This window comes from Meleagris gallopavo, chromosome Z (genome assembly GCF_905368555.1).
Source record: "Meleagris gallopavo chromosome Z, MGAL_WU_HG_1.1, whole genome shotgun sequence".
Lineage (NCBI taxonomy): Eukaryota > Metazoa > Chordata > Aves > Galliformes > Phasianidae > Meleagris > Meleagris gallopavo.
This window is the reverse complement of record NC_139435.1, coordinates 8,827,405-8,854,877: the sequence shown is the minus strand read 5'-3', so window position 1 is coordinate 8,854,877 and position 27,473 is coordinate 8,827,405. Positions and strand designations below refer to the sequence as shown.

General features: G+C 48.5%; 1 protein-coding gene across 2 annotated transcripts in view; it reads left to right on the top strand.

Moving 5' to 3' along the window:
• Nucleotides 1-14,915: 14,915 nt before the first annotated feature.
• Nucleotides 14,916-27,473, top strand: part of ATOSB (atos homolog B) — a 33,786-nt gene continuing 21,228 nt past the window's right edge. Inside the window, exons 1-2 of one of the 2 annotated variants that reach the window (XM_085213883.1) lie at nucleotides 14,916-15,069; nucleotides 18,253-18,342. The gene's annotated coding sequence lies outside the window, so the exon portion shown is untranslated. The remainder of the gene's footprint in view (nucleotides 15,070-18,252; nucleotides 18,343-27,473) is intronic. The other variant, XM_085213884.1, reaches the window with a different exon arrangement.

Genomic DNA, 27,473 nt, shown 5'->3' with positions numbered 1-27,473 from the left:
TGTGACTGTACATCATCAAAGCCTCCCAGCCGTGAGCTGAGCACAACGCACGCTTTCCATCTAGCTCCAGGGGATGTCCGAGCTGCGCATCTGGAGGTAGGATATCAGATTCTCAGCCTTTCCTCATCTCCGAGCCTTTATTTTTCAGTGGAGCCTTATAAGTTTTTGTCAAGAAAGATTTGTTCAAGGGTTTCCACGCTATTCAGACTTCTGGGCGTTCTTGCTCTTGCAGCCGAAGAAAACCCTTAAGGTGCACAGGAACTACTGTCCACAGTAACCTCAGAAGGATTCCTTCACAGTAAAGGTGGTCAGCTGTTGGAATGGCTGCCCAGGGAGGTGGGGGAGTACCCATCCCTGGTGGTATTTAAGAGGCATGTGGACATAGCACAAAGGGATATGGTTTAGTGGCAGGTCTCTGTACACCAGGTTAATGGTTGGACTTGGTGATCTTGAAGCATATTTTCCAATCGAGGAAAATACGGCTCTGTGATTCTCTGTCCATCATGACTGTTCTGCTCCTGTTGCTCTGGCTGTCTTAATATAAAGAATGAAGTCTCTGGAGTCATGGTTGTCCCCAGTGGCAGCACACAGCACCTTTACAGCAAGCCCCCTTGTTGTAGTTGTTCCTACTGCTTACAGATGCTACCATAATACATCAATTATCTCATCAAAAGCAGATGATGTCACACTTTTTTTAATATTGCATAACATATTATTAGTAAACATGGGATCAAGTAAGCATCTTGTAGCTAAGATCTTTGCTGGATGAGATCTATTTAGGAGGAATGACTGGGAGTGCTGAGATTATCACAGGTGTTAGAAATTTCCTGCAGTTCTGAGCTGTAGTTTGATTGAAATGTTTTACCAATTTTTATTTAATTTAAAGAGATCATTTATTTAAACCCTTGCCAGATCCTAACTCCCAGCGACTGTGGTTGTTAGTGTGTTTGTCCATCCCCTCTGTCCTTTGCACCTCAGATAGGCTGGAAGAAGGACGATGCCACTGTGATGAAACTTTTGCAAGTAGAACTATCCCTAATTAAGTTAGAGTTGCTCTTTGAAATCAATTTCTCTGTGTTATCGTGGTTGAAGTGGCAATCCTCAAATGCATCTTTCTCTGTTATTTTTCTAATTCATCTTTCTCTGTTATTTTTCTAATTCTTTCTCTGAACATTGTTGTCATAAACATAGACATAGTCTAGCACTAAAATATATCCACAATCTAAAGAGAAAGAATAAGTCCTTTGCCATCTTCACCCTCTTAAGCATAAATCGTTCCATGTCTGTTTCTACAAATGCACAAAAAGGAATACAAGATTCACAAATTCTTAACCACAAGCAAAGCCCCAAATCCTATTGCAGACTGGGTCTGAATTCTGCAGCTCACACTGTGGTCTGGTAGCACAGGCCGTACACCCTGTCAGCATTGTTTTTTGTTTGTTTGTTTTTTATGGAGATCTTTACCGAATCAAGGATAGGAAATACACACAGCAAGCACACTAACACTCATGTACACTGAAATTATAATCCTTTCTGAACTAAGATTGAGGTACTCTGCAAACTCAGAAACAAGTCATCTCTGGCAGCTCCACAGTGATGCCCAATTTTCACTCTCTGCAAAAGAAGAGTTAATTTTCTCTGGCTACTCAAGCTCCAGCCATTGGTTCAGGATCACCTGCTGTTGAATAGGAAGGTTATAAATGGGTGGTCTCCCACTCACTACAGCTTGCCAGCTGTTTTATACCTGCTTATTTGCTATAGTTTCCTTGTTGAGAGAGCAATACTGTAGATCTATTTGCACTCTAAGTAAACTGTGTTTTCCTCTGCTTTTCCTGCTCTTCTGTTTTGAGCTTTGTATTTCTGACGATGTAGAATGGATCAAGCTGAAACCTGACATGTAGAAAACCCACAGGGGCTTTATTTTAAATCAAAAGGTTTAGATCTGTTAAACCATTTTTTCTGTTATGCAACTGACAAAATCATCTCAGACCTGTTTTCTGGGGCTAAGCTCTAAAGATAAGGAAAAAAAAAAGCTTTTAATTTACCCCATGACATTTGGCAGGAACTGAGTGCTGAATACAGACTAAGCAGTTGATTGATATTCTAGTATTGAGAAGTACCACTCAGATTTGACTGTAAAAGCAATAGCTACTGAGCAGGCTTTCACTGGTATCTCTGTTCCATTTATTTTCTAATAAAATACAGCATTTGAAGAACAGCCAGAGGATCACAGGATCTTTTTCACAGCACTGCATCCCATCTTATCTGTGTGCGGGAACCATTTCCATAGGATCTTCAAACACAGCTTGCTCTGGAGTGGATCACAGCAGATAGTGAGTGCAGTAGAGAAAGAAAAGCACACGCATACACTGGAAGCAGCCTGTAATTCCATGTTATATTTTAACCAAGTTTTTGTTTTAACACTCTGAAATTGTCAACCAGAATGATAACTGAGAAATTGTAAAGGTTTGGAACGAATAGGACTTCTGCCTTATGCCATGTCCAAAGGAATGCACCTGCCTGTAATGTCACAGAAGGTGAGTAGGGCCATGAAGGGCCACATCCCCCACAGTCAAATTTTGAGCTGTAGTTTCATGCATCTTTTTTCCTGCATCCCCATCTCAGCTTTTCCCAAAAAAATTTGGATAACATCAGTAAGTGACAATGATATATCAATGTATGTCGTTGATCGGTGGCTTAACTTTAGAGACTCTTCTCATCAACTTGTCATGATTCTACCAAGTATTTTAGTATGCTGAGGAATGTCTTAGCCCTCCAAATCACCCTCTGCAGCCATTTAGCTTTCCTACCTGCATAGCGTGGGCACTTGAGTAAGCTTTAGTCTTTCAGCCTTAATACTCCATCCACAAAATGGAGGTTGTGATAATTATTTAAGGATGGAAGTATTGAAGTTTAGGGGTGTCCCAAAGATAACAGCAAAGATAAGACATTCAGACACTGTCAGAACATAACCATGTAAAACATATAGCACAGAGAGATCTGTCAGCTTTTAGATTACAAAACCTTGTTCAAAAGTCTGGAGAAGCAAAAAGCATTCTTTCATCTCTGGAAAAAAAAACCTCTGCATAAGAGGGCAGCTTCCATGGGAACTGACCTTTCCATTACAGCTGCTCAGAGAAAAGTCTTTCAGTCACTCACCCAGGAGTTGATAGAACTGAACCTATTTCTCAGGCAATTATCTCAAGCATCTCAAATGTGTTTCTTGATCATGCTGTGGCGCTTCGTCCTTGAACACGTGGGCTGTCACATGCAGCATGGGATCTCTATACAGTCAAGTGTTGAACAGCTAAGATGGCAGTACAGGATCTGTGTAAAATACAGAATCCAAAAGAGATATTTTCCAGGAATCTGATATCTCAGGTTGGGACTGCTGGTCTCTGCCAGTGACCTTCACGTGGCCAGTGTGGACTGCCACTACACTGCTGCTCCTCTCAGAGCATATGGCACAACATATCCATGAGATGAAGAATGTTGAGGTGCTCAGAAATCTTTTTCCTTCGATTCAGATGACCTTCGTATCAGCAGAAATACCCCCCTTAAGTCACGTTTATTCATTTTATCCTTAGCTATGTCCCCTTGACCAGATCGATCATCAGTGGTAAGGAGCTGAGGATCTCTGGGGTCAAAAGCCCTGTCGCTACAGTCCCCTGCTCCTTCATAAGCTCCTGTGGGTTTCATCAGTGCTATTCGGAAGTGAGTCAGGAGGCAGCATCTCCAGTCTAAGCGTATTTATGCTCTCTGTTATCCTTCTTCTAACCTCAGCTTTCAGCTTCAACAGTGCACTATCCTTCCTAGTGTTTGCCTACTAAATGTGTTTATAGTCAGCAACGCCATTACCTCTGATTTTCCTTTGCCACACCCAAAAAACCAAAAACCAAAATCCAAACTTTTAAAGTGGTCCAGAGGTCACTGGCTCCGTATGGTCTCTGCTTTGTAGCTTCTTTCTTCTGAGCTGTCTCTTCTCAATTACAGATGGCATGTACTGTGCACAGCAGGACACAAGATCAGACCAGTATCTCCTGGTGTTCGTCCCTCACATTACATAGACATCTACGCAGTTCTGTGAAACAGGCTGATTTAATAGGAACATGCTGTACCCTTTGTGCTATTCAACACTCTGCTTTGATCAGATTCATATAGAAATTGGAAAATAGCTGTTGTATTATAAAAGAAGAGAGAGAGAGAAAGGAAGAGAGAATAATTGTTTCATGTGAAAGAAATCCGATATTTTGCCTTTCCAAGACTTCTAGCTTGGTAATGTGCAGAAGCCCTCACACCGGCTGAACTCGTTTCCTGTCTTACAGCTGTGCTGTCAGTTTTTGTTCTGTGCATGCTAATAGGAGTGTAAAAAATTGTTTCTCAATAGAGAAGCCTAAGAGGAAAGCTTTTGTCTTGCTTTAGTACTTTTTATCTATTGCAGAGGAACATTTGTCAGAGGTAAAAGAGGAACTATTTGTCAAAGCTAAAGGAAAAATTGTTGGCAAATATTGTCCGAGACGTAGGTTCTGAGGAAAAGGTACCATGTAACTGCAGAGGACTCTCCTATCTGCTTTGTGCAATTGCTTCCTAGAGCAATAAAGTACAAAGCAGAGAAATGCCAACCTCACTGAGTTTCCCAGAACCATCAGCCCTTTAGAAGTAGCCAGGTTGACTGACATTTCTTGTGCAAATAGGTCGCTTAACTCTTCCCAAGGCTGTTCCACAGATGCTGAAGCCCAGGCAGTGTGCATGTGTGTCATGCCTTCCTGCTACATGAAGAACACAGAAAAGCAAGCAAGCAGACAGGCTTGCTGTCCCTCTGTATACACACACCCAGATTTCAGGGCCGTGACAGCCCTGAAAAAAAAGCACTGTTGTGAGCACTTTTTTGCCACCAGCCTCCTTGGAGGAGTGTGCAGATAATTAGCATTTCAAAACTATCCTCCTAGGTTTGTCCAGGAGTCTCCCTGCTGTCACTCCTCCTTCTGCCCCTTTTTTCAAAGAATTTGGGGAGAAAAAAAAGTCCAAAGCTTTTAAATGCAAAAATAAGAGAAGCTCTTCTATTTCATTAAATGTCCACACACTGCATAGCACTCTGCTGCTGACTGTTGCACTTTCACATGAGATTTGCATATCTGTGTCCACAATACACGCTGCCTGTCAGCTGTGGGGCAGCTTCCTTAATACCAGAGCAAGCTGCCGGTGAAGATAAGTCACAGAAGATGTAGCACTACAGCCTCAAAGCTGTCATATTTATGGACAGTAACTTCTTATTGTTGAGGCTGCTGAACCTCACTGTGCATCCCAGATGGTAGTTCCAAGATCATAAGTTTTGAGGGAATAATAAAAATAGAGAACGCCCACAAAATCTTTCCCGGGAGCTCCTTGAGTAACATATGCTTGAACAGGATGAGTTTCCCTTGGGGACTCTTTCTCTGAACTGTTTGCTGCATCTCTGAATAAAATAAATTGCTGAAAAGCAAATACAAAATCAGAATTCAAAGCTGTGGCTAACTATCTGAGATTCCTTCTTTTTCTTGAGCTGGATACTGTCATCGTGTGTTGCAATCTGAACACTCACCATTCTAGAGCTCTTTGAGCCTCACAGTAGCTGAGGATAAAAATAAATTATATATAAAAAATAAAATGATAGGAAGTGAAAACACTGCTCTTTCAATTTTCTTTTCTATCGTAAGAAAAAATTAAAAGGGCAAACTAAACCCCACTTTTCCATTAGCTCTTTGCTAATGGAAGTCCAGATCAGCTGGTTACATAAAACTGTTATTTGAAATCAGCAAAAGGCATGGATATGTCTGTTTAAACATTAGATAAGGGATCTGCAAGGATTCTGCCACCATTAAGGTTTGTCCTGGCAAAAGCTACAAGGGAGAAGGACTGAGTCGTTCCCCCCTTACTTCCCTTTTTTCTCATCTCAGAGAATCCCAGCATGGCTGAGTTTGGCAGAACCTCTGGGTCCATCTAGCCTCCAGTTTTCTACAAGGAAATTTTCCACTATGCTGTGATAATATTTCCTGTCCCTATTAGTGTTGTTTCCATGTCTGAGCATGGAAACTGCACAGCCCTCTCTGACATCCACCATTATATGCTAATAAATTCTCAAGACAGAGATGCCCAGCAGAAGCGTAAATCGTGTTCTAGACCAATACCCGCAATTGCCAATTAGCTGTTGGAGGTCTAAGACTTGCCAAAAGGCAGAGCTGGATCTCTAATATCTACAAATAAAAGGCCATCAAGAGACAACTGACTTAAAGTGACATTTGCACAATTCAAAGCATTTTTGTGGAATACCAGTCCTGCTTTCTGTCCCTCTGTGCTTCTTGCTAAGTGCATAAAGCCAAAATCTCAAGTGCATGGACTCAGCAGAGACCCTGCAACCTTTTCCTTAGGGTCCCAGCATGCTGGCCAAGTTCCAGTTGGATAATTAGATCATGGTTAGACAATTGCTTTCATATGTCATTTCTCTTCCCTGGAGAACCTGGCTCTAAATTATTTGATGCTTTCAAAGCTTCTAGTCATTAGCAAGGCTGTTTTCCTTGCCCATGGGAAAGTAAATGCTGGTAGAGCTTGGAGATTGGCTCCACTGTACATGGAGAAAAATTTCCTAATGTGTAGGATACATATTGACTATAGTAGTCAAAATTCCTCTTGCCATTTGGGGAGATGTTACTCTGCTTTTAAAGTGGAGGTGTGAGCAGTACAATCCCAATATGAATATGAACCAAAGTCATTGTTATGCTTAGTGGACAGGAAAGAAACAGACTGGAAGAACCCTTTAGATGTGGTAGGGATCATTTTGTGGTTTGAAGATTTAAATTCTTAATGGCACTCATTGCAAGGTGTTTGCTTCCAGATGCTGTTTGCTTTCATGTCCAGAGTTATATGCATTAACATGGAAAATTCTGCCTGGAAAAATGTTGAGTACTGGCAACTATGCAAGTATTATTTGAAGAAGTAATTACACAAAATGTTTTGATAATATATCTTTACATGCTGGCTTGCGGGTTTTTTTTATTTTTTTGCAAACAGCAAAGGTGTTTGTTTTTTTTTTTCCCTTTTAATTTGTAATCCTTATATTCTTAGCCGCTGAACTGTTGTATAATATGATTAGTGCTTGCTTGAAACATCACAGTAGCCTTTAGATGCTGTGTATGATAGTTGTGATGTAGCACTGTAGGTGGGGAGGGGTGTTGTAAGACTGTTGTGCTTTAACGAGGCAAAAGAAGCACATGACAGAAAAACTGCACCGGTTTTGTGGAGCCCTTATCACTTATCAACATCTAAGGAAGCCAGGATCCACACAGCAGGTGGAATGAGCCTAAAATAACACGTGGTGTCAAGACATTCCCCTTCTTTTTCCTTATCTGTGTGTGCAGAGTCTTCTCCAGTTGTCCTTGCATTCCACTGCAATTTTTGGGACACCATTTGCATGGTGTCTCACAAGGAGATGAGCCAACTGCGGGAGGTGAATCAGCAGGCTAAACAAAAAGACTGCTGCGTTGGAGGCGACCACGGAATGTAGCGCCAGCAATGCTAAAGAACATTAGATGACATTGAAGACCACCAAACAAGGCTGTATCTGTTGGGCAATCGTTGGGAGTGGATAGGAGAATGATTTTGTAAATGTAATGACTACGTAATACACGTGAAAATATAATCTGTTCACAGACAATTAAATGGGGGGGCATAGGGAGCATTTCTAGAGAGTTATCCCCATGTTATCTCAGAGCTGCCAATAAGAATACCTACTTAATGGGAATAAAACTTTTGCTTGTAATTTTCTTCACATCGATTTGTTCATTTTATGTATAGAAAAAGTCAGCATCTAAAACACCAAAAATTTTATGTAGACAATATTTTTTTCCTGTGTTTTGATCTTTAGCTGCTGGCTGTTTGTACTCCACTTGTATACACATACAGACAAAACTGCTGATTGCTTACAAAGATTCCTGGTAAAGAGAGTTCTCTTTCCATCACAGGATCTTTTATTCCACCATCTGCCTGTTTCCCCACCCAGCAATTTCTCTCTGGCCAGCAGCTCTCATCCAGACACCTATCTCCTTTTCCTCCCAACTGGTAAGAGCAGTGCTATCTTCCGCACTGAGAAGTGCTTGGAAAACATTCATTGGCAGACACATCTGCAGGCTAGGTACAGCCTAGTAATCTTTACTGACAGCAAAAAAAAGTCAGACTTTCTGACACTGGGGCTCTGTGTGCAAAGCAGAAGTAACAAAGAAGGAAAGCATTCCTGTTTGCATCCACCCTTCTGTAATGCAGAGGTTTCCCCAGAAGCTACCAAGCGGCCCAAGTGCTGCTTCTGTGTACAAATGCCTGCTACAACAGCATCCAACTGCAGTGAAGTATCACCTTTCACTGCAGATGCTGAGAGCCCCATGGCCAGGTCAAACCTAACTTGTTTCTTGGTGAATGACTGCAATCTAAAGCTAATCAAAAAGCTGCACAGTTTGGGTACTTTTTAGGGAGAGTTCCTCCCTGTGGCCTCGTATATTTAGTGCTGACCAGGTGAGTATGTACAGACTGAAGTCTGTAACTTCAGGCTGCTGTGCAGGCGGCATCGATACTCCTTAGGCAGTATGTTTTTCTGCTAGTTATGCCTGCGTAAGGAGATGGAGGAACAGGGATGTCTACCCTATCTCACCTTCGTAGAAGGAAGAGCAGAGTTATTCAAGTGCTTTATGCATGTGTTCAACTGTCAGCCCTTTCCAACAGTGATTAAATCGGTTTGTGACACACACCAGACTGGCCAACAGTAGAGCAGAGAGAACAGCTGAGAGCAGGCAGTAACCTTGCAGAAGTAAATCAAACCAAAGAAACTTTCCCTTGCTCAAAACTCATCCTCACATCGTTGCCCTTGCCATCATTGCATTGCCTCATTACTGCGTTTTTGTATGCTCTTACAGTCACTTAGTTGTTTCACGGAGTTGGCACATGCCAGTGCTGGTCATGACACAAATGAAGAGTAGCTTTCTCCTGACACCAGGTTTGTGAAAGCCTGTACAACTGCTCTGCTTTCCTGTGAAGATCCTGGGGGCATTTTCCATCCCCCTGTTGGTCTTCTTGCTGTCCCAGTGCACAGTTAGGGAATGAGCAGATGTTTTGTTCTCCGTGGTTTGTCATCACAGGGACATGTTTTCTATTTGAAAACTTGTTTTCTTTCTGCTCTGCATACCATGCCTTCTCTGGTTGTTTCTGTGGTGCCACAGCAGACATTCACTCAGCTTTCTGAGATCACCTTCAGGTTAGGGCTCAGCAAGGCAAAAACAAGTGTCTGTAGACAGGTGTCTGTCTCTGTCTTCCTCCACAAACTCAATGCAAAAAACTCTCAGGAACAGTTACCTTCACCCTCAAATATGTTCTCAATCTGGTTTAGTTGCCCTCAAAGCATCTATTTCTCCCCACTGACTGTGAGAGGGCCTCAGATCAGGAGAAGGAAAACATCAAATGAGATGAATCTGAGGCTCTCTCACCCAGAGCACCCCCTCATTCAGCTTCGTGATGAGTGCTCTTCTCCTTCTCCCTCTCTGCTCTAGATCTAGCTTTCTTTGTCCAAAATTAAGCTGGGTCTGCCATAATTTTTTCCTTGAAGATGCATCACATGGACTCAAGCTCAACCTGGCTATACAAAGCTCATCACATTCACTAAGTCCTTCCATTGGGTGGTGCAGAATCACTGTCGTCCTATGTGGTCCTGGCCAACACCTATTCATCTTCCACCAGTGCCTTTGGCATTGTCTATACATACAGTCGGGTCACAGTCTGCCAACTCTCAGAGTTGAGTTTCTTTTGTTGTTATGAGCTCAGAGCAGCCCCTGGAGTGCAGCCTCTCGGGAGCAGGGAGTTCTGCAATAACTCAGACTTCAGTGCCTGAAATACACTCTTTGCCTGATTAAATCTGAATGGGGATTAGTAATGGAGAAAGAAAGATCTGCAACTTTAATTCACGGACATTATCCTCTATCCTTTCCTCACACTCTTAGCAGCAGAGAGGATGCCTAGCTGAAGAGCAGCACATTCATTAGAGGTACAACAATCCCTTTGTTTTTATCCCAGCTGAATCTGGTGAAGATGATGCACTGACTCCTGATCTAGCCCTATTGGTATGAGACGCCAGCTGCTGGAAAAAGCTTGCTCTTTTGGAGCAGGATTTCTGTGGTGTTTAATTCTCTGTCCTCCTGAGAACCTGGTGCAGGATGGAATACATTCATCTAAAGGAAAGGCTGGCAGAGGAGGCAGAGCTGGGCACCTGAAGCTGGAAAAGCTTTTTCTTCTTGGCATCCTAGCATGTTTGTGGTCCTGGGTGTGTTTATACATCTGAGCATGGAGAGCAGCTCTGACATTGCTCACACTACAGATTCAGATGTGCTTAAATTGCAGAGAGAATGAGATGAAGAGTTCAGCAAGGTTTCTCTCCAGAAATCTGGAAGCAGAAGTAGGTAGGTCCAGTGTGAAATCTGAATATGAATACCAAGGGCATTGGGGCTTGTGCAGGCTCCTGACGAGGATGAATGGATTAGCAGCATTCCATGTGTCCCCATTAGAGAAGAGCCACTTGAAGAAAGGAAAGGGAGTGCATCAGTATGGCATCAGTCCGCAGTGTGGCCACACCCAGGTGCTTTGGATGCTCCAGGGACATGGAAAAATTCCTGGATGAGCAGGATACCACTAAGAAAATGCAACTGAATTATCCCATGGGGGAGTTTCTGCAGTTCTTACGGTTATGATTCTCACCGAAAAGCATCTGCAGAGGGTGAGTGGCCAGGTGGGTGGGTGGATGGATGGATGGATGGATGGATGGATGGATGGATGGATGGACGGATGGACGGGTGGGTGGGTGGGTGGATAATGGATAGAAAAGGAAGCCTGCCATTCCTGCTCATGGCCATATCAATGGACACATCTGCAGGACGTCTCAGACACAAAGTAGCCTCCTACCTGCACCAGAAAGGCCACCGCATTCCCATAGAGTGATCCCTGAGAAGTGAGAACAAAGAACTGGAGACCCCCAGCATCATGGGGGACTTTGTAAAAACACTTATCTCCATACCTTTGCTGGAGAGCACAGCTAGGCAGAGTTGGACACTCGTGAACACTTTTAATGCACCCCAGGACTACCACAGCAGGTTGGTTGCAGCCCCCGAGTGTCCCTGCTCCCCTGGAAGGCAGGAAAGAGCTCACAGCACTCCAGAGCTCTATTATTTCTTTTGGTTCCTCCTTCCTCCCGAGGGCTCCGAGCTTTTTTCCTACCGTTTTCTATCGAAATAAGCTGGGCTGGACTGCCACCTGGTGCCAGCCGGTAGCATCTGCTTCTCAGCGTGGCATCAGGAGTTCCCTGGGAGGTACGTGGGTTTACTGGTCAAGGTTTTGGAGGTTGCAGGGATGGCCTCTGTGAGCAGAGCCCAGCAGCTGCTCCATCTTAGATTAGCATGGTCAGTGCAGGAGAGCAGGAGGAAGCTTCCTGCAGCCCGTGAGAGGTCCATGTTGGAGCAGGCTGTCCCCCTGCAGCCGATGGGCATCGTGTGTAGCAGATCTCTGCATGCAGCCATGCAGGAACCCACAGTGCAGTAGGGTCAGAGAGTGCCGTGAAGGAGCGACACAGAGCATTATGGACTGACTGCAGCCTACATTCCCTGTTCCAGGGTGACGTTAAGGGGATGTTTGCTATGTGCTATCTTGGTTTGCATGCACAGCACAGCCGAGACATCACAGCACAGCTCCGGGCAGCCTTGGCATGCAACAGCCCCAGCACAGTTCACACGAGCCAGCTGCTTGCAACAGATGCTATCTAGGCTGGTAAATGGAGCTTATCAACTTTTTTTTTTTTTTTTTTTTTTTTTTTTTAAGCAGGTAGAAACAAAATGTTTCTGCAGGGAACTATGAGAGAAGCTGGGGTGTGGGATATCAAGAGAGGGACAGATTTGTGCATCCATCCAACGCTGTTCCAGGGGATTCCTGCAGCAGCTGCCCCCTGCCCTGGTAATTCCTGCACTATCCCTGTCCTCAGCCCACAAGGCCCAGTTCTCCAACTCCAGGCTGGGCCTGAGATGATGCTCTCCTGCAGCTTTAGGTTCAGTGATGTTCAAGGATGGAGTAAGAGCTTTCTGTGCCAAAAAGGAGAGAGATGTGCTAGGAAAATGTTGCTCACACAGATCATTTTCCATCAGCCTGAACAGCATGAAGGCAGAAGGCACTGGACTACACAATGGGTGTGTAGGACAGTCCAGCCAAGATTGTAGTGTGCTCCACAGTCTTCATACTGGTACAGAGCCTGGCATTATGATGTTGCAGGTCAAAGGCTTCCTCTCTGACCTGATGCTGGAAGTTTGAGCCTTCAGCTTAGTCATTGTCACAATATACTGGTCAGAGTCAATGGTTTGCCCAGGCTTCAGGAAATTCAAAAGGATTTCTCCTATCCCAAAAGACAGAGCTCATCACTACCCATAGAGGGCTGTGTCTTGAACTTTATGCACTTCGATGCGGGATTTATGTGTCACCACTTTATGCACTGCCAGTTTGACTCCAGATCGTACTGGTGACACCACATCTTGTCATCCGTACTGATGTGATCCAGGACATGCACAGCACATCAGATCTGCTGCAGCTTCCAAGCCCTGCAAACCCTCAGGGATGGAGATGCCCCTCTAAGTACTTGCTTGGGCTTTCTTATTGTGCACCCTGAGCATGCCAAGCTGCAGTGTGCACCCATCTGCCGAAATGCCCTTAGAGAGGAGATCCAGGATGAACCTCTTGAGCATTACCCATGGCTACAATCCACTTTTTTGTGTTAGCTACAGACAGGTAGTGAGGAGTGGTCGCTGAAGTACTAGGTAAGGATCTGCCTTCAGCCTCATAGCCTGGAAGGTCTGTTTGCTTACCCATGCCTGTGTTCCCAGCACAGCCCTGTAGTGGACATGGTGCTGCCCTCCTCTGCAAGGTGTTGAAAGCTGGTTGATGGAAGGGGCACAATATTGTAGATTTGGAGTTCCCGTGGGGTTCTGGACCAGCCCAGCCTGACCCTAACACCCTAGCTCATCAAAAACACCTTTATGATAGTGCTGGACTCTGTACCCCATCAGACATTTTCAATTTGGCTGCTCTACCCACCTACACTGATGAAACAAGTGTGTGTGTGAGGAGGTCACCTTTCCGTGATGACGACTGCAACCGCCGGAGTGCTGTAGGCGTCAGCCCAGCTGCCTGGCAAACCAGCCAAGCCAGAGCAGCCCAGCCCAGCCCAGCCCTGTGGGGCAGCCATCAGGGCAGCTTGGCAGGCGCTCACCCAGCCATGAACTCACCACACCGGCGCCTTGCCATCACAGCTTTTAGAGGGAAGCCCTGAAGGCAGTGGGGCTCCATACAGAAGGATAGCCTGGAATACCTCATCTTCCTGGGGAAACACCCTGCTGGAAGCAGGGAGGTGGCCAGGGATGGTGCCATGCCATGGGTGGAAAATGCTTCTTGTGCATGGAGTGGCTCTTCCAACTTCCACATCTCCTCTGAGCCACTCTCCAAAGCTGTCCTGTGTCCATCCACTGACAAACAGCCGTGATGCAGTTTGTGAGCAGGGAAATAGAGAGGATGAAAAAGCGGAATGTGTCCAATCTAAACACAAAGGCACCCTCACCCCACCGAGCCTGCAAGCATGAGCTCTCATGTCCTGCTCCTTAATCCTTCTTTTGGACGTGGAGTTGTGTTCTACAAACCAGGGGAGGTTGCCAAGAGACTGTGCTTGGCAGGGACATCGCTCACAAACCCTAACCATTCCTAAATGGGAGGTAAATAACGTGGGATACAATTAATCCTCCACTGCCCACATAGCACATAGAGATGCATTATTCCTGCAGAGGACAAAGGAGCCCACATCTCTCAGCTGCCGAGGGGCCAAATCATCATTTGGGTTCTCCAGGCTGATAATGCCTCATTAACCATTTGTTAACACTGAGCTTCCTTCAGCTGCTTCCAGCCATGAGCACAGGGCTGAGGATGAAAGGCCAAACCCAATCTGCCAGGCCCTTTTTCCCCAAAAATAGCACTTATGTGCTATAAGATGTGCACCTGTGAGCACACAGTGGTGGTGCTCACTGTGTGAAACACCCTAAATGGCCCTGAATCTGCTAGGTTTAGGGCAGTATTGCGGCTGTGCAGTTAGGCCAGAGGTGGGCCTATCCATAGGGAGGCGAACACAGAGGGTTGTGACTAGGAAACGTCATGTTGGTGGGGCTGTGAGGGCCGTGTCTGTGGGGCAGGACAAGCAGTGTCCATAGGGGTCTAGGGGTTGTGGGGCTGCGGGCTGTCAGGCTGGAGGCCGAGCGTGCGGGACCAGGATGGGCTGTGTTCATGGAGTAGGACACATTGTGGGGATGGGGTCGGTAAGGCCGGGAGTTTGTGGGAAGAGTACTGGGTGTATTCAGCTGCCATGCTGATTCAGCTGCCATGGTGGGGCTGGGATGCATCTTGTCTGTGGGGCTGCAGACTGAGCGTGTGGGACTAAAAGGGCAGTGTTCATGGCGCTGGGACACGCTGTGTCTGTGGGGCCAGGGGTCTGTGAAGCCAGGAGATCTGACGGGCCGGAGGTTTGCGGGGCTGGGACACACTGCGACTGGGTGACTGGCCCTGAGCACACCGTGCCGTCGGGGCAACGGCTGGGGTGAAGGGTCACGGCGATGGCAGCCCCCCACGGGAGCTGAGTCAGGCTCCGCCCCTTCCGTCGGCGACCAATGAGGAGCCGCGCAGCGTGGGCCCGCCCCTTCCCCGCTGTCATCACACACCCGCACGTGGAGGGGGCGGGGAGAGGGCGGGGCTCCAGGGCTGAGCGTCAGCCTCTCTCCACTCTCTCATTGGTCGCCGGACCCCACCGGTCCCCTAGTCCCGCGCCGAGCCCCGCCCCGGCCACCAATCAGCGGGCCGAGGGGCATGTCCCCGTGGACACCCGGAAGGAGCGGCCGGAGCCTCGCAGCAGTCAGGGCCGCGGCGGCGGCAGCGGCGGAGGAGGAGGAGGAGGAGAGGAGAGAAGAAGAGAAGGAGGGTGCGCTGGTGGGTCCGACGGGGCGGCACGGCGCGGCGCGGCGCGCGGCAGAGTCGGGCCGAGCCGAGCACTGGGGGTGGGGGGCGATGCCCGGTGCCGAATGGGTTAATGTGCCCCGTCGGTTCCAGAAGGTTCGGGGGTGGCTGCAGTGGAACGGCCCTCGGTAACCACCCACCTTGCGGCCGTGACTGCGGGGCCCGGTGGGGGAGAAGCTACTCGCCCCGGTGAAACGCGACCCTCAGCGTGGGGCGGATGCGAGCGGCTGCCGGGAAGCCCTGCTGCCCTCTGGTGCCCGGGAGGGCGCGTGGGGACGGAGACCTCGGCAGCCCGGTGAGCCACCAAGGTTACCGAGCCTGCAGGTGGAACGGGAGGAAATATTCCCGCGTCTGTCCGGCCGCTCGCGGCTGAGCCCTTCGGAAGGCGTTAGGACTCACGGGGCCCGGCCGCCCCGCAGCCTCGCTGCCCGCTGTCTGACAGCGCCGGTGACTGCCTGCTCCGGGCAGGGCCTGGCAGGGCTGCGCCTCCCGGCACGGCACGCAGCTCCCCGACACCGCAGCGCCATCCTGCGGCTCCGAGCGGGTCGGGGGTGGGGCGGGCAGGAGCCGGGCTCGGGGTCACGCTGCGGTGGCATCGCGGCTTCAGTGTCCTCTGGCTCCCGGCCGAGGCTCGCGGCCCTTCCCTGCCCGCTCTGAGCCTGTACGACGGAGAGGCTTCCTGTGGGGAGGGAAGCTGCTGTCTTTTCCCCGTGCCCGGTCTTGGGAGCGCTTTCAGGCACAGCTCACCTTGTCAGCAGGCTGGGCCGAGGAGCTCCCTGTGCTCTGATCTTCCTCAGGATGGCTTTACTCTTACCCGTTCGATTGCTGCTTCACCCTGCTAGCCTCATCAGTGCTGATCTCAATGCCCAAGCCATGCACGCTCCCTGCAGTATGTGCTGAGCTTTCCATTCCGCATTCTCTTGGCATTTCCAGGTCTTCTCCATTCCGGAGTACGGAGAGAGGGGAGGGAGTTCTCTCCCCAGGTTCAATTGGCCTCGAAAGAGAGGGCGGCTCATAGGCTTTGCTGTCCTCATCCTCTCTGTCTGGTGCTGGTCTTCAGCCTCAGCCTTGCTGTGCTGCTAGCAGAGGGCGCGGATACCTGACCTGTTCTTTTCAGGCTTAATGACTGTTCCTGAGTCTATGGGCAGTATGAGGAGGTGATTGCTGATTTGACTCCTGAAAGTCAGTGTCCCAAGACTGACACTGACACAGACTGTTCAGAGGACCTGTGGGTGCCCTGTCCCTGGAGACATTCAAGACCAGGTTGGATGGGGCAGTGGACAGCCTGATCTAGTGGGAGCAACCAGCCCACAGCAGGGGGTTGGCCTTGAGGCCCCTTCCAACCAAACTATTCTGTGATTCTAAGTCTCCCAACACATCCCCAGTCCTCTGCCTGCCTTTGTTGTTCTGGGCTGCTTGATTTCTCCTCATGCTAGTTTGGTAGCATTGTCACACAGTGTGGATTTCCACAGTGTTTGGAGGTTCAGAGTACTCTCTGGGTACAGAATGAGAAGATGTGTCAACCTACTTGTGTGACAAAAGATGAGAAAGGAAAAGGTGAAGCCATATTGGTTTAGCATTCTCATGAATGCTGTCATTGTAACTGTGATTAAGTTATTGAAGCCTTCCATGGCTGGAGGCCTTAACGAGTTGAATCTGAAACTGGACAGGTGTGAAGGGCAATGTGGGTGAAATCCCAAAGGGAACCGTTTGTATGTTAACAGATGGTTCACAGAAGGTGTCACTATGGGTGATTTGGCAGTGGAAGTCTTCTATGAGGTATTCTGATTGCTGTCCACTTGGCACTGCACCCAGCAACCCTTCCAGTGGTGGATTGTATGGGTCCTTGTTATGCAGCTGTACATTTCCCATCCATCATGTTTGCAGCATCTGGCCCCTCTGCTCCCCGGAGCCATTTTTTCTAACCAGCTCTTCTCCTTTGTTTTTCCATTTCTCTGTTTTGAGCAAGCAAGTCAGGTGGCTATAGGCCCCAGAGAACCTGGTTTCACAAACTTTGCGGTTTGCTGTTTTCTTTGACTCATAAGTTTCCTTGAAAATCTTTGTCCCTCCCAAACCTTCTCACTGGGCAGTGCAGTGTCCTGGCAGCATGTCTCCTGGATTGCTGGTGCAGATTGATCTGCTAGTAGTGTAGGCGTGGTACTATCAAGCAGAATTTTTCTGGATGCCTTTGTAATCACTTTACAGATTGGTGCCCCAGGAAGCCAATGTAGGGGTGCCTCTCTGTGTCTGAGAGCTGACCCCCCCACCCTATGCTGGCAGGGCATTGCCAGTGCAGCCACTTGGCAGCAGTTGTTGAGGTTGGAGGCACAGGGTGGTACCCAGGGCTGAAGAGAAGGGCTGCCCTTTGCCAGCTTCTGCTGATTGTCCCGGTGGCTCAGGGAACTCCAGATTTCATTTTGAGCAGGCTGGTCCCATTCTGGTTTTCAAGGACCTAGCTCTCACTCTCACACAGCATTGTCTCTGTAGCCTATACTTGCATGGGGAGGAGCCTTAAACAGCGTCTTTGTGGCAGTTCTGGCTGGCCTCATGAAGGCTTCTGTTAAGTGGTTGTTGCTTTCCCCCTTTGCTGTAGCCTGGGAAACACTGCAGCATTTGATTGCGTGAGTTTGAGTTGCCAAGAGCCCCAACTTCCCCAGCAGCAGCGTTTGGTCCTTTTCTGCCTCAACTCTGCTGCGAGGTCTGGTGGGCAGAGTACAGAGAGCCTAACAAAGTTAACAGCTAACAAAATGCCAGCGCACCTGCAGAGGTGGAGCAAAGTATGACTGTGGAGGTAGAGAGGAGTAAAGCCAGGGCTTCCCAATGCACTTGGGATAAGGGGCTTGACAGCAGCAGTGGCCTCTGGAATCCAGCTCTGGCTCTCTGAGGGAACCAACCTGAACTCAAATGGGCGATTGGGGTGACAATGGCAGAGGCCTGGTTGTAGGGGCAGCCTTAGAAAGGGTGAAAGAGCATACAGAATTATCACAGTACTGGATTGCTCAGGGTTTCTCAGCTCTGTGTACGTGCTGTCAAACTTCTTGGCTTGGAATGTGAGTGGTTGCTTACCAGACAGTGTTGTACAGTTGTCTTGTACAGGCAAATTGTTTCTCTGCTGAGTCTAACACATATCTCTGCACCTTGCCTTTGTTTTTCCAGGTGACCCAACACAGCCAGAACAAGCATCCCCAAAACCACGCTGCAGGTGCTGAGAGCTGCTGTTCTGTTCTGCCTCAACCCTACGCTCAGGTTAGCACCTGTTCAATTGGTATTGTTTTTTTTTCCTCCTCCAGGGCTTTCTGAGGAGACCTAGGACCACAGTGCCTTCCTCCTGCCTCTCCTCCATCCCTCTATGCAACAGGTGTCGCTAGACTGGCAGAGCTGGGTGCCTATAACCTGTGCTGCTAAAACTGTTGAGCCCTGCGCAGCATTGCAAGCTCAAGGGCAATGTATTTTAAGCCCTTGGGAACTTGCTGTCTGTGCTGCTCACTGAACTTGTACTTCTCTCTGCCAGCAGCATTGAGTAGGAGGATTTCCCAGCTGCTAGTCTCTGCTGCTTGCTGTCCTTCACCTGAAAAAATCATGCCTTGGGAGAACTGCAGTACAGAGCCTCTCTGCCCAGAGCTCAGGTGCTATTTGGCCAAGAGATTTCATAGGGAAGCCACTGCTTAGCACATGTGACTGCCCAGGCTGTACAGCTCTTCCTCTAAGTGCCTGCCAAGGGAAGTTGGGGCCAGGCCAAGACAAGTGGAGACTGGGCCTCAGGCCATCTTTTCTTTCTCATTCCCTTCAGCCAGATGCTGAAGTGGGACTCGAAGACAGTAAGGCAGGGGTAGATTCACCTGGTTAGCAGCAGGGGAGGAATAAGTCCTTCATTCATGTCAGCTCTGCATGAGCATTGCAAATTATCTGTCACACAGACTGGCAGCAGAAGAGCAGCCCTTTTACCTAGCTGAGTTATGGTGGTCACTAGTGCTTGCTCCTTATTGTGATCCTACATCTTTCCTAGTGATGGAGATGTATTATATGGCTACAACCAGTGAATAGGTGTTTTGCTGGAGCTTCCTGCAGATCTAGGCACAAAACTCTCTCAGTGCTTGCCTGCTTTGTGACCAGAGATGTTTTAACATGGGGATCTCCATACTGGAACTTCTTTTTTCCCTTCCCTGATAACTAGACAGAGTGCTTTATGCCTCCCCAAATGACAAACCTCCTATTTGTATGTAAGACAACAGTTTCTCTCACTATATGGCCATAGCATGAACCTCTTTTTTTCTGGTTTGGCTGTCATCTAAACCAAATAATATCCTGGAGGTTATATCTGGGCTGGTTTTATTTTGTTAGAGTCAGAGAACCATTAAGTTTGGAAAAGACCACCAAAGTCATCTAGTCCAACTGCCAGTCCATCCCCACCATGTCCCCTAACCCATGTCCCTCAGTACCATGTATCCACTTTTCTTGGAAACCTCCAAAATGGTGACTCCACCACTTCCCTTGGCAGCCTATGTCAATGTCTTACCACTCTTTCTGAGAATATACATTTCCTAATATCCAACCTGAACCTCCCCTGAAACTAGTTCAGTTCAGCGCAGCTGGCAGTAACCTAGCACAGCTTGATAACCTTTGAGTAGATTTGCAGTGTTTCCATCAGGAATGGGATGCCCTGCTGGAAAACTGAAAGAACTAGTAAACCAGAGATTATATGTTCAGCAGAAGGTGGCTGGCCTAGCATTGCTCCCTCAGCCTGCTCTTAGACATTTAGGCTCTCATTGCCCCATGGTCCTCTTCCAACTGGAAACCTCAAGGAAATGCTCCTCACCTTTCAGGGATGGGACCCACCAGTATTTGCACTGGAGTTATGAAAGGAATCCCCTCTGCCCTACCATCTCTACTGTAAGTAGTTTGGGTATTCAGATATCCTGTTCTTGGAAGCATTGGGACAGCTGGATCCTTGTTCAGTTTTCAGTGCTCTCAAGAACGGAGCAGAGGATCATCTGCTGGGGCTAATGTTAGGCCTCCAAACATTGCAGATGTCCCTCTCAGACCTTGTTTGTGTATAGTTCTGCTATGCAAGAGTCCTGTGTCCTAGACTGTAAAGGTTTTGCAGATGCATAATGTCTTGGGGATTCAGAACTTTGAACTCGTCACTTACCTAAAGTTTTTTAGTCAAATTCTTTCCACATCAGATATAGCTCTGACCCGTATATATTTTAGTCCTGGTACCAAGCACCCGTAGGACCTTTGCATTGTCTTGCTGCCATCCACCAGCTTTCCAATATCCACCTGCCAAAAATTTATCTTCCCTCTTGTTTGTGGTAGTCTGTTTCTTCTGCCTTGGGTAGATGCATCCAGCATCAATTGAAATCTTCTTTAGTACCTTTGGGTGTGAATGTTCACCCAAACCAATGAGAGCAGGGCTCTGTCCTTCTCTGCGTGGCCAGCTGGCTGCACGGCACCTGCTGCCGACTTCCTTCAGCACAGCTTGGCATAAAGTGGGGCCTCCTGGCCTCTCAATTGTGTGTATGCACAAGAATTCGGAGCATCTCTGGACTTTGTGGTTTCTATTGCTCAGACAATTTGTTGTCACCTGAGTGCTGTGCAAGGATGCATCTACAGTTCTGGCCCATCTTTATTTTTAGCCTGCGTGAGACACATCTGATGGTTTCAGAAGGAAGTTGCAGGTTCTGAGCTCCATGACTCATCCTGTATAAGAACCAAGGCTTCTGCCCTAACCCTCAAGTGATGTAATCAGCTATGCTGGGCCCTGTTCATCCTGGGGATGAGCAGAGAAGGAGCAACAGAGGGGAGAAAAGCAGAGCTTTTGGAGGTGTTGTTTTATCCATTCTGTTAAGTCATTAAATTAATTCACCTAAAGATATCGGCAGGTATCACACCTGCATGTAGCTCGGAAGGGTCCTTTGTCTTTTCTTGTATCTCCCACCCATGTCAGAGGAGAAGGAGCAAGGAGCTATGCTTACACACTAGGCTGAGTAACCATATAATACAATATAGCAACAGCAGACAACAGTTTTTTAGGACAGAAGGCAAATCAGATCCTGTGTCCAGTTTAAGCCATAACAAGGTTAAGTATGGCAGCACAGAACTATCTCCTCCAATGGAAATGTGCTGGGACTGGAAAGCATAGACTTGCCATTCTCAACGTGTCTGCTAGGCTTCTGCAAAAAGAGCCTGGATTCTTTTTTTCCATACAGCCTTGTGCTGCCACAAGCTGTGTGGGGCTTTTTGAGGTGTGGTTAGCCATTCTTTGTCAGAGACAAGGGGTCCATGTCCCCATGGGGAGGGAGCCTGAAGTACAATGACGCGTGTCACCCAGCTGGGGTGACGTGCCTGGGTTCAGTGTGGGCATCCCATGGGTCGTGGGACAATAGCTTATGGGGGCGGCCTTCCACCTCTGCCCCCCTTTCCTTGCCTGGGGAGACATGTAGCTTCTGGAGGTTTGTCAGATGCCTCATGTGTGGGATGGTGGAAGTGCACAGCAAGGCCTAGGGGAGCAGAGACAAAGGAGGGAGGCAGCGGGCTTTGCTGGGGGGATTGCCATGGCAACCCACGCTTTCAGCAGCCCATGCTGTGGCCGTGCATCCTGATGCAGGCCTCGGCACCCCCAGTCCTCCGTGGCACCTACAGCTGCCATCAGTGGGCCTTGGGAGGGGACCAGGGTGCTTTGTCCTCTCCTTCTCCCCTCAGCGGCTGTTCCAGCTCCAGCCTGGAGTTGCAGAGCAGGCCTGGCCAGCAGGAAACCAGTCACCTGAGCTTCCCACTGAGTCATGCAGGGCAGTGTCATCCTGCTGCCTTTGCTCATTCTCAGTTAATCGATGGGCCCAGCTGTACCTGCATCTTTTGAGGGAGCCTGGCCTGCTGTGTGCCGTCCATCTTGCGCAGCTGGTTTGCCTTGCTGTGGGGTAGCTGCATTCCAATGGGGAACAAACTCTCTGATGAGCCCTGTGATACGGCGTGAGGCCCCTGGGCAGGTAAGGGGAGCACTGAGCACTTCTGAAGCTGCTTTTGGGCAGCCTCCTCACCAGACACTGATTGTGGTACTGAAGGAAGCAGGAAACACCATCACCACTCGCTGTGTGAGCTGTCCTCTGTCATGTGCCTGAAGCCTTGGGTGTGGGCCAGGGGGACGGGACTCTCTGGCAGCAGGCACAGCTTGCCCATCCTGATTTGGATCATGGTGTGAGCTGTAAGCTTCTCTCATTACACCTCCCAAAGGTCAGGCTGGCACTGTGTTACAGTGCTCAGTCCCCAATCCAGCAAGAGGCATGCCCCATCTCCAGAGGATGCTCTGAGCTGTTGGAAGTCAGACATATGGGTTGTTATCGGGTTGTGTGTGCTGCTGTGTGTGCTGTGGCCAGGATTTGTATAGCTGGATGGGGAGGATGGCTGTCCATGAGCCGCCCAAACAGCCCTGTGTTCACAGATATCATGGTCCTTGCCTGAGCTTCCAGTTCTGAACCAGGGTACAAAGCCTCAGAAATTCCACTGAAAGCCGTGTCACTGTGTGCAGTCCACCATAATGTCTGTGTTGGGTTTTGGATGATTTTACAACTTGTATGGGCTTCCCTGCCCTGCCCTGTACAGTGCTACAGTTCTAGCCATCTTTAAACTCCCAGACGGGCTGGACTTTGTAAAGTATGCACTGGGCTTCAGACCGTGATGTTCCCAAGGGAAAGCCAACAAGCAAAGCTGGAACCCGAAAGTGGCCTGCTGCAGATATCTGCATGCTTCCTCCCTCGGGCTCCCAAGAAGGCTCCCTTCCTTCAGAAAGGGGAACAGCTCGCTCTGTGTTGGCAGCTGAAGCTTCCTTCCCACAGGGGAAGCTGAGGCACTGTTACCTGCTGCTAAGGGCAACTTCAGATCCACAGCCTGAGCACTGCTCTTAATGCATGTGAGCTTCAGCGCTTAGTGTGAGAGTTGGCATCACAATATTTTAGGGGCAGGAATGATTAGGAGAGTGGTCAAAATCTACTGAGCCAAACAGCGGTTCATTCTGTCCCCATTTTTCACAGCCTGTTTTTTCTGATCATTCCTCCAGACGGAGGCTCCAGGATGTGCTATGAAATGCCACGGAGTGATAGCAGAGCCTGATGGGGAGGGCTCTGCAATGTGTGCATGTTGGGGCATGGATTGCCAGTTTCTAGAGCAGAGAGTGTTATTTTCCATTTATTCAGCACCTTGCATGCCAAGATCCTTGTCTAAGGTTCTCGAGATTCTGGGCGCTGTGACCTGATGAGTTAGAACTGTGTCATCTTGGAAGTGCTACTCCCTCTTTTTCTGTCTTTCCTTCTCATGCTGTATGTTTTCAAGCACAGCACAAAGCACAAGAAAAGCCCCTGGGCACTGGGGTCACGCACTTGGTTCCTGATCTGGGGAGAAGTTAAATGTAAAGCAGTGGAATAAGCATTTAGGGAAAAGCAGCCAAGAGAGACTTCCTCCTGGTTGAGCTGCGGTGTTGAGGTTCAGAAAGTTCTGTGTGGGATATGTGCCATCACTTGCAGATAGTCAGATGGGGACACCAAGCTGAGTCGTGTTACTGAGAAAATGGCCAGTGTCCTTTAGGATATTGGCAGCAAGCTTAATGCTGCCACTGCCGAAAGAGTGCTGGAAGTGTCAGCAGGGACATTAATGATTCTTGGTTTCAGGAGGAAAATCTGGCTCAGTGGGCACTTCTAGCTACATTCTCTAAGTTGTGAGAAGATAGTCCAGCTCAGTAGATAGCCCAGTAAATAGTGGCAGGTCTGAACTTTGCTTTCAGTTCATCTCCTAGAAGCCAGCAATGCCCAAAAGTCACAGAATCATAGAATGGTTTGGGTTGAAAGGGAACCTTAAGATCACCTAGTTCCACCCCCCTGCTACAGGCAGGGACATCTTCCACGAGATCAGGTTGCTCACAGCACCATCCAGCCTGGCCTTGAATGCTTCCAGGGAGGGGACATCCACAACTTCTCTGGGCAACCTGGTCCAGTGTCTCACTACCCTCACAGTAAAGAATTTATTTCTAATATCTAGTCTAAGTCTACCCTCTGCCAGTTTAAAGCCATTTCCCCTCGTCTTGTGCTACCTGCCCTTATAAAAAATCCCTCCACATCTTTCCTAAACGCCCCTTAAAGTAACGGAAGACCATTACAAGGTCCCCCCAGAGCCTTCTCTTCTGCAGGCTGGAGACCTCCAGCTCTCTCAGCCTGTCCCCATAGGGATGGTGCTTAAGCCCTTTGATTGTGACCTGTCTCTAGACCTGCTTGTGTTGGGGGACCCAGAACTGGTCTCAGTACTCCAGGTGGGATCTCATGAGAGCAGAGCAGAGGGGCAGAATCTCCTCCTTTGACCATGCTTCTGACCATGCAACCCAGGATATGGTTGGCCTTCTAAATACTAGCAGATTTTGAGGAACTAGAACATTCTCAGGCTTGTTGTCTGGAATTGGTCTGCTAGCCTTTCCCTGAGACTCACAGCCTACAATCTAAAGGTATTTGCAGTGGTTTGTTCTGTCCATGTGATAGATCTTGGTAAAGAGAAAATGAAAATTGTGACATCAAGCTGCCAGCCTGACAGCACTCCTCTGGCTGTTGTGCCTGTTTCCTGCAACTGCAGAGCTGCTTCATGGCTTGGATTTGTGGAGGAAACAGACTTCAGATTGAAAGTAGCCCTCCCTCTTTCTCCTGTGCAGCTCTTCCTGGCAGCTCAGTAAGAGTGATTTATTAAAGATTATGACCCTCTAATTCTGGTTCTCCACAAAATTTAGAGTATCTGAACAGAATTCAGTGGTGCTTCTGGTAGAGGAAGCCTGTCATTTTGCAGGAGGAAATGCCTGTGCTCACTGCTTAGGAAGGGAAAGGCATCTCACTCTTGAAAGCTTCCTTATAGTAGAGCTCCAAATGTTGCCAGTGGAGCTGTACCAGCAGTGGAGAGAACGCTGCCCTCCAGAGCCTGGAGAAGGTGTGACTGAAGCGGTGGCATGGAGAAAAAAAGTCAAATTCTGTTCAAAAGTGAACCTCTGAGAGGAGCAGCAGAAGGAAAAGGCATCACTTGTAATTCTTGGAAGGAAAGAGCGGAAAATTTCCTTTGGAGTGAGCCTGTCTGAAACTTGATATGTCTCAGATGTGTGTTAAGAGAGAAATGAAAAGACTGCTATAAAATGATAGGGGATAATGAATTTAATCTAATATGTTATGTCCTGGGAAATTGAGCTGGGGCAAGGATATTGGCAGTAATGTGATGTTTTGTGTGACAACAGCAGCAGATATCACGTGAAGATGTTTCATGGGAGGGGATGGAAGGGTCTGCTCCCTGGAGTGTCCAGGAGGATGAAGTGCAGTGACCTGGGGATGGGAGCCTGAGGCAGGATGCCAGGAGAGCTGTATCTGAGCAACGCACTATAGTTGCGTGACTTCTGCAGCATGAGCTTTGCTTTCCCACTCGGTGGCCCCACTGAGCTGGAAACAGTGTTGGGCAGAGGTGGCCGGAGGTCAGATCCCCTCATGCCAGGTTGTGCCAAATGACTTTCTTCACCTGATGGGTGTCACTGCAATTTCATTGCCCCCTCCTGCAGAAGCATGCTGCTGTGGGGCTGGTGTCCACCCTACATCTCCCACCCCATCCCAATGCCCAGCCCTGTAGGAACGCACCATGCTTGCCCTGTAGCAGGGAGACTCTCACCCTGGACTGCCCAGGGGTGGGGTTTCACGCTGTCCTCACCCCACTTGCTAGCACTGGGTGCTGCCTGCCTGCTCCCTTCCCTGGAGCAGGGACAGCACACCATGCCTCGGTTTCCCCATGACGTGGGCAGCAGGGAGGGGCAGAACTCGACTAGTAAGGGGAGGAGGGGAGGTTGCAGCACCCTGGTAGATACTTTGGGGTGCTGCAAGGTGGCCCTACCCCATCCTGTCTGCAGAGGTGGTGTTTTGGGGTGCAGTAGCGCAAGCCTACCCTGTGTGTTGCAGAATTGGCACTTTTGGGTGCTGTAAAGCAGCCCTGTCCCACACTGCCTTCTTTTGTGGCAGGGATCCTGCTTGGCTGGGGGAAAGTGTCTACATCTCCTGTCCCCTCTACACACCCACTGGCAATCCCATGACCATGCCTTTTTCCAGTATCTGATTTATGGGCTACTGCTCCAGCGCAGGTCTGAGCTTATCTGCACAGGCAGGGGTCAAGAGTGCTTAGCAGTAGTTCTGTGACACCCCTTGCTGTCTGTGCTTTGTACTTGGGGGCAGGAACAGAGAGGTCCCTGCAGGGGGGACAAGGGAATAGTCCACCCTGCTTCCTTCCTCACCCCTGTTCCTTGCATGTCTGAATCTGACTGCTTAGAGCACATTTTGTAATAATCCAGAGGGCAAGCACCATAAAGGGTTTTGAACCCATCTCCATTTTTCTGCAGAGTTCTCACTTGGATTGTTTGGCAGTAGTTTCCATGGAGGATGAGGATGATTTAAGATGGCTTTTTTTTTTTTTCTTTTTTTTTTTTTTTTCCCCTCACTGCATGCTGCAAGTTGCCAGCAGATTGTCAGCACTCTTCTGTTGTGGAATCTGCCATGGATATTGTAACTGGCCTTGCTTCTGTGCTGTGCTTAGAGTTTGAGGCAGTGCCCCAAGGGTTAAACCATGGTAGTGGGGTAGGCTTTGTGGCAGGAACAAAGAGCTCTTTTAAGGTTGGGATAAGAATAGAGGGAATGGAGTGAGGTTCTCCCAGTGTGTTGAAATAGAAAGGTGGGCAAGACCCCTTTGCTGGGAAGCAGCAGCACTCTTGGAAGTGGAGCAGAGAGAGAAGAGATGATGGAATTCAGTGAGAGCGAGTGTATGGGAAGCTTTAGAGCCAGAGTGAAAGCTCAGCTGTGTGCTGAAACAAATTAGTACAGAATGCAAGGCTGGGAGCCAGGAGGCCTGGGTCAAATGCTCAGTTCTGACCTTCTCTCCATGCATTTTGCAGTGGCTCCTTTTTGTTATTTTCCCCATATTTCACTCCTTGGTGTGAAAGTGATCAAGCTGTGCCATTCCTGTCCCTGCTCTCAGGATTGTTAGTGAAAGTGTGGAGTATCCTCCTGCGCTGGAGAAGTGCTTTGCTGGACAGGGAGCAGCATGTGGGGTTTCTGGATACACCTGGTCAGGGTGAGAGCATGGAATTGATCAGAGCAAAAGTAGCAGGCTCTTTCCCCTGGAGGAACAAGGGGGCTGGTTAAATTGGAAGGATCCTGGTGTGAAGTTGGTTGAAAAAGGAAAAAATAACCTGATGGAAGGGGAATGGCTTTTGATCCAGAGGGAAGTGGTGAGGCTGCACTGTTTGCACTGGATACCCCATGGGGCATAGCAACAGAAGGGTCAGCAAAAGAAACCAGGGAAGGGATGGCAGAATCCCCCATTTCTCT